Source organism: Mustela nivalis (assembly GCF_964662115.1).
Source record: "Mustela nivalis genome assembly, contig: HAP1_SCAFFOLD_769, whole genome shotgun sequence".
Taxonomy (NCBI): domain Eukaryota; kingdom Metazoa; phylum Chordata; class Mammalia; order Carnivora; family Mustelidae; genus Mustela; species Mustela nivalis.
Genome location: NW_028135894.1, coordinates 1 through 6,323, shown reverse-complemented (window position 1 = coordinate 6,323; position 6,323 = coordinate 1). Strand labels below are relative to the sequence as shown.

Below are 6,323 nucleotides of genomic sequence, written 5' to 3'. Positions count from 1 at the left end.
CCTCGCAGCTCCAATGTGCCCTGGGGAGAGAAAAGGGCCAGCCACACTGCACCAGGGCCGCAGCTCGGCCGCCCAGGAGCGGCAGCGGGCCTAGCCTGGAGCTCAAGCAGGGGCAGGGAGGCTGGGACTGGGCGGGGGACTGGGGTCCTGGAGTCAGTAGAAGAGCAGCAGGAGCCGGCAGGGGGCGCAGCCAGGCCCCTCACTGGACAGGACAGACAGGAGGCTGGGCGAGGGCGCGCGGGTCTGCAGAGGCCTGCACCACTGTTTGCCGCCCCCCACACGCCACAGCTCGCCCGCAACTGCCTGCCCCGCCCACCGCCTTCTGTGGGCCCAGCGAACTCACTGAGCAAGTAGTGCCTCCCGGGGAGGCAGGGGTTCTGGGCTGGCAGGGCAGGGCGCTGGGGAGTGCATTGGTGCCCTGCTGACTCAGGTACTGAGGGGCTGGGGAGGGGTAGGGGCGCTAGGGAGAGAGGGAGGCTGTGTCCCTCCTGCCCGCTGCCACCTGCTGCTTCGTCCAAGGGAGCGGGAGGGGGGCCTGGCGGACAGGTTCCTGCTGGCCTGGTGCTCCTATGCCCCATAGCCCTTGCCCCACAGCCCTTGCCCCACAGCCCTCGCTCCACTTCTCGGTATCCAGGGAACCCGTGGGGCCCTACTGACATCAAGGGGCCCAGCACCACTGGGCTCGTCTGGCCCCTGGAGAGATGCCTGTGCTGACAGGCTTCTTTTCCAGAACTTGATGGAAAATTTTGTCCCTCAGAATCGCCGGGCTCCCCAGCCCGAGAGGAGCTGGCTCCGCGCGGCCTGGGCCTCACTGGGCCCCCTCCACCTCAAGTGACTTTTACCCAGGAGCCCCAGGATACCATTCCTTTCTGGCCCATGGACCACTTCCCCCCACCCCACCCCCACACCTCTACTTTGGGCCTGAAACCACCCTGGGATCACTTCCATCTCCGGCCCCCTACCCCACAGGTCCTTGTACACCTCCAGGCCTGACCCCTGGCCCGTCTCACCTCTGGGGTCACTGAAACCCTTCCACTAGGGGGCCACTGGCATCTGCCATCCCAGACTCCCGGGACTCCCCTCCACCTTGGAGCTCCCTACCCTGTTTCCTCTAGGAACTGCTGTGCCTAGAGCACTGAAACCCCACATTCTCAAGCCAGCTGTCTTCGGGCCAGGGACTCAGGTATCCTCAGGGACCCTCCTTTCCGGGGCACATACTCCTCTCTGTGCAGGAGAGACCAGAGAGAGCAGCTTGGGGATCCTTCACTCCAGCTGGATGGAGGGGCAGAAGCTGGGGTGTGTGTGAGGGGCTGCTCACAGGTAGCCTCCCTGGGTAAGGAGCTTCCAGGAGGAAACTTCAGGGCGAGGCCATGATGTGTAAGCCTCAGGAAGCACTGGCTGCACAGACTCCAGGCTCCTGGCTTGGGCAGTGGGCATTTAGTGGCCAGAGCCCTACAGGACCAACCCCGTCCAAACCCACCCCACCCTGGCCGGCTTTTTTGTCTTTAATTTGCACAGCAACCTTTTCTCCAGTATGAAATTGAAAGCGTTGCTTTGGAAAGTTTTGTGTCCAGGAGGCTCCTGGGCATCCACTTACTTTATTTCCGGAGGCTAGTTGAGGAGGGTGGAGTCTTTGGGACCTTAACAGCAGGTCTCCTGATCTTTCCTGACTTCCTTTATTTTTTTTTTTAGATTTATTTATTTGAGAGAGAGAGAGAGATAAAGAGCACACCACAGAACACATGCAGGCACAGGTGAATGGGCCAGGTGAATGGACCTGTGCCAAAACAAAGAGTCAGATGCTCAACCAGCTGCAACCACCACCCCCCGTCCACCTTTTACAGATGGGTTACATCTACCCACTCTTAGGTGCTTTGCCTGGACCCGGCTAGTCTTACAGCAGTCCTAGGACACTGTCTCTTGCCTAGTGTCTCTGGTCAGTACCAACCCATGCCTCAAGTGTGGGAATGACTTCTTCCTGACTCCTTTTTTTTTTTTTTTAAAGATTTTTTATTTTATTTTATTTATTTGACAGAGAGAGATCACAAGTAGGCAGAGAGGCAGGCGGAGAGAGAGAGAGGAGGAAGCAGGTTCCCTGCTGAGCAGAGAGCCTGATGCGGGACTCGATCCCAGGACCCTGAGATCATGACCTGAGCCGAAGGCAGCGGCTTAACCCACTGAGCCACCCAGGCGCCCTTCCTGACTCCTTCTTAACTCCCTGTCCAGCCTGGGTTGCCCACCCCCTTCCAGGCTGTCCTAGTTGTATATATTGGATCTCTGTAGATTGTGGGCACCATCAGATCCTCACCTGTTGTGGCCGGCGCAACAAATCAACCAGGAACATGAGGGTAAGAGGGTGAAGAAAAGAAATCGAGAAGCAAAGAGATGGGGGGCAGGAGGAGCACTGAGGAGGATGTCCAACAGTGCTAAGTTTATTCAAAGCATTAAGGCCATATATATAGTGACATTACATCTGTGTTTAGTTAAGCAACTATGGTTCCTCATGACGCCAAATGGCTGATGCCAGTACAAATATAGCAAACCTGAAAGTAATTTATGGGCTGTACTAAGGCAGCAAGGACCAGCAACGAACTTTTTAGCCCAACCGAATTGTTCGCATTTGTTTAGTAAGCGTGTGGGAAGTCACGTAGACGAGCGCACAACACATAGCACAGACTCTTTCCCAGTGCTACTGAACTTTTCCCGTCCTAAACCTTTTGTTAGGTTATTTGGACTTTAAAGGAGGCACAAGTCAGGGTCTGGTTTGGTTCTCGTCTCAAGCCTTATTGCGGCCTCCCACACTCACCGAAATGAGAACATGGCTCAGGGTTATGGAGTGAATATACCCTTTAGGAAACATTAAAGGACATAGCATAACTGGTCCGGGGTCACCCAGCCTGTGAGAGGCATGGGTGAGATTCAGACTGCACTGGGTGCCACAGCCATTTTCAGCTCACCTTAGTGTCCAACCTGGTCCCAGAAGGTTCCTGCTCAGGACTTTGCTTTGTGCTGAGCTGGGCTTGCTTCCTGCCTTTGAAGCCATTTTCACAGTGTATCCCCAGCCCACCCTCTCACATTGAGCATCAGGGCTGCCTTGGCTGGCCTCTGTTGATCGTGCCATTCCTCTCAATCCCTCTGTCACCCCTCCGGCCCACTGTCCTACTGCCCTCTGTCCGGTGGGCCAAGTTCTGAGTTTCTTACCTGCACTTCCTCTTAACTGTGTTCTGTTGAAATCCTCTCTAACAGGGAAGACCTGGTTATCAGAGCAGCTTGATTTGGAATCCATCTCCCCTGGAGGTCAGAGCTTCTGACCATCATGTCCCCAGCCTCAGCACTGGGGATGCCTGCCCAGCCTATTCTGGGTGCTCGTGGAGCTCTGGGATCTTGGAGAAGATTTGCCATGAAAATAAGCATTTATACATAACACGGAAGAGAAGATTTGAGGAAATTGAGTGAGTGTCATCTGGTAATGTTTGTGTTAGGATGGTTCTGAAATTTCTGGGCCCTGAGTTACCAAGAACCCTAGGTTGCCCAGCTGGAAGGACCTCAGATAGATCAGCTGGGCTCCTCACCTCATTTGACAGATGGGAAGTTGAGGCCCAGAGCTTAGTGCCACAGAGCAGGAGTGAGGAGAGATGTTAGTGACAGGAAGAAACCATAGGGTAAGCACAAAGTGGCTGAGCCTGGGCTTTGTTTATGCAAATGAGTTGCTAAAACAGTGGGCCTGAGGCTGCTGACTCTATCTAGTGGCCAGCAAGAAGTAACACCAGCCCACACCTTCTGAGGTTTAACTCATGCCAGGAATGATTCTCAATGTTTTATTTGTGGGCACCTGGGTGGCTCAGTTGTTCAGCTGAGGTTATGCTCCCAGGGTGCAGGGATCTAATCCTCACCAGGCTTCCTGCTCAGTGGGAATTCTGCTTCTCCCTTTCACACTCCCCCTGTGTGTGTTCCCTCTCACCCTGTCTCTCTCTCTCTGTCAAATAAATAATAAAATCTTAAAACAAGAACAACAACACCAAAATGCTTTATTTGCCTTAGGAGATAGGGTCTGTTATGGCTACCATTTTAATGCATGGAAATATGGGCACAGGGGAGCTAAAGGAGTCCAAGGTCACACAGCTTGCAAGTGGAGGAGCCAAGATTTGAACCTTGGGCAGCCTGCCTCCAGAACCTGTATCATTTTTTCCCCTTGTGTATGTTATTTTTAAAAACCTTTCCCTGAGCTCTCTTCTTCGGCGCTGCCTGCGGAGGTGGCAGCCATCTGTTACTGGGCATCATGGCTGCCCTCAGACCTTTGGTGAAGCCCAAGATCGTTAAAAGGAGGACCAAGAAGTTCATCCGGCACCAGTCAGACCGATATGTCAAAATTAAGCGCAACTGGCGGAAGCCAAGTGGCATTGACAATAGGGTGCGCAGAAGATTCAAGGTCCAGATCTTGATGCCCAACATTGGTTACGGGAGCAACAAGAAGACAAAGCACATGTTGCCCAGTGGCTTCAGGAAGTTCCTAGTGCACAACGTCAAGGAGTTGAAGTGCTGCTGATGTGTAGCAAATCTTACTGTGCAGAGATTGCTCAAAACGTCTTCTCCAAGAACCGCAAAGCTATTGTGGAAAGAGCAGCCCAGCTGGCAATCAGAGTCACCAATCCCAATGCCAGGCTGCGCAGTGAAGAAAATGAATAGACAGCTTGTTGTGCACGTCATATTTGTGTTAATAAAAGCATAAAACTAAAAAAAACAAAAAAAAAAACAAAAAAAAAACCTTTCTCTGAATTCTAACAGAGATGTGTAAACATTGTTAAGCATGTAGTTTATTGATCATCACAAAGCTTAGGTTCTGAAGCATTGCAGCAAGCTGGGGTGGGCTTTGATGTCAGACCTGGTTGGAATCCAGTTACTGGTGCTGCATGACCTTAGGTGACTTACTCAGCCTCAGTTTCTGCACTGAGTTTGGCAGCCGTGTGATGAGTAGATCGTGTGACAGTGCCTAGAGGGTTTGGTGCCTGGCGAGTGTTTAATAAATGGTTTTCTCTTCTTAATAATGAAGATTCTAAGTTGTGTTGGTTTTGTTAAGCAGTCCGAATACCTTCCTCATCGGTCAGTTGCCTGTCAGTCGCCTTGTAGGTACTTGTGAGGAGTCACTTTGGTAAGTCACTATATATAGCTGAAACATTTGGGGGTAGTTGGGGGACACCCCCCCCTGCCCCCACTGCCCCTGCATTGAAAGTCTGTAATTTAAAATGTTCCACCTGTGCCTGTTTTTTTTTTGTTTGTTTTTTTGGTTTTTTTTTTAAACATAACCACTTTGGGACAGTGAAAGTTATGTCTTCTCCTTAGGGTTGTGACGGAGCCTTTGGGGACCTGTAACAGCTTACTTCCAGTTTCTGTCTGGCATGCTGATGGGCCAGAACTTATTTTAACAACATTCCATCACATGCCAGGCACCTGGAAGGAGGAATATGTTGAACTTCTCGGAAATTATATTTTGGAACTGTTTTTATCCTGAGGAATAACCCATTTAAAAATTGAATGATCTTTATGGTTGACTTTTCCACTCTACATAATGCAAACTGAAAAACTCGTTGTTTTCAGCTGCTTCTGCAGCAGTGGGAAGAGCAAGCCTGTGGGGTCCTCCCCAGGTTGGCCCCAGCACAGAGCTGCATCATTCTACAAACCCCTCATGCCTTGTCTCCTTGTCTGTGAGGTGGTAATGATGGTGCAGGGAGCTCCAGGGGTTGTTGTGAAGGTTACAGAGATGGGGGGTGTAAACTTTGAACAGTGTGCCCCACATAAAATGCAGATCTGGTGAGCAGAGGCAGCTGCTCACATTAATTGTTGATGCCAAGGCACTGGAGTTCCACAACAGCCTATGCCTTTCTTTCCTGGGTCCTTTTTGTCTCAGCCACCACCTTAGAGAAAGTGACTCAGCAAGGCTGGTGCTTGTGGAGCCCTCTACAAATCCAGCTAATTCACACGGGCGATGCCCTGGAGATAAGGGGGTTTTCCTGGGTGGTAGGACCCCATTTCAGAGGCTTAACTAGCCGGTTTCTCCTAACTGGTCGTGTCGTCCAGGGTCAAGATGAAGGCCTGCCAGGAGACTGGTGGTCTCACCAGAGTTTTCCACTGGAAGCATGAAGGACCTCATGGGGCTTCGTGCAGAATGACATGGGTGTTGGAGGGAGAACAGGGGGGACATCGCCTGTACCATCATGGGCAGGTCACTATATCTGGCTCACGCCGGCTTTCTTCCCATCTGGGAAATGGCAGAAGACCATGCTTTTTCACAGGAGGGATGAGGGTTTAGGGAGGTATTTGATGAC

The 6,323-nt window shown here is 51.9% G+C and overlaps 1 pseudogene across 1 annotated transcript; it reads left to right on the top strand.

Annotated features, from left to right (window-relative positions):
• Positions 1–4,225: 4,225 nt before the first annotated feature.
• LOC309857488 (large ribosomal subunit protein eL32 pseudogene) lies at positions 4,226–4,735 on the top strand (annotated as a pseudogene). Its single transcript has one exon. The product of its transcript is annotated as a large ribosomal subunit protein eL32 pseudogene (transcript).
• The last annotated feature ends 1,588 nt before the right edge of the window (positions 4,736–6,323 follow it).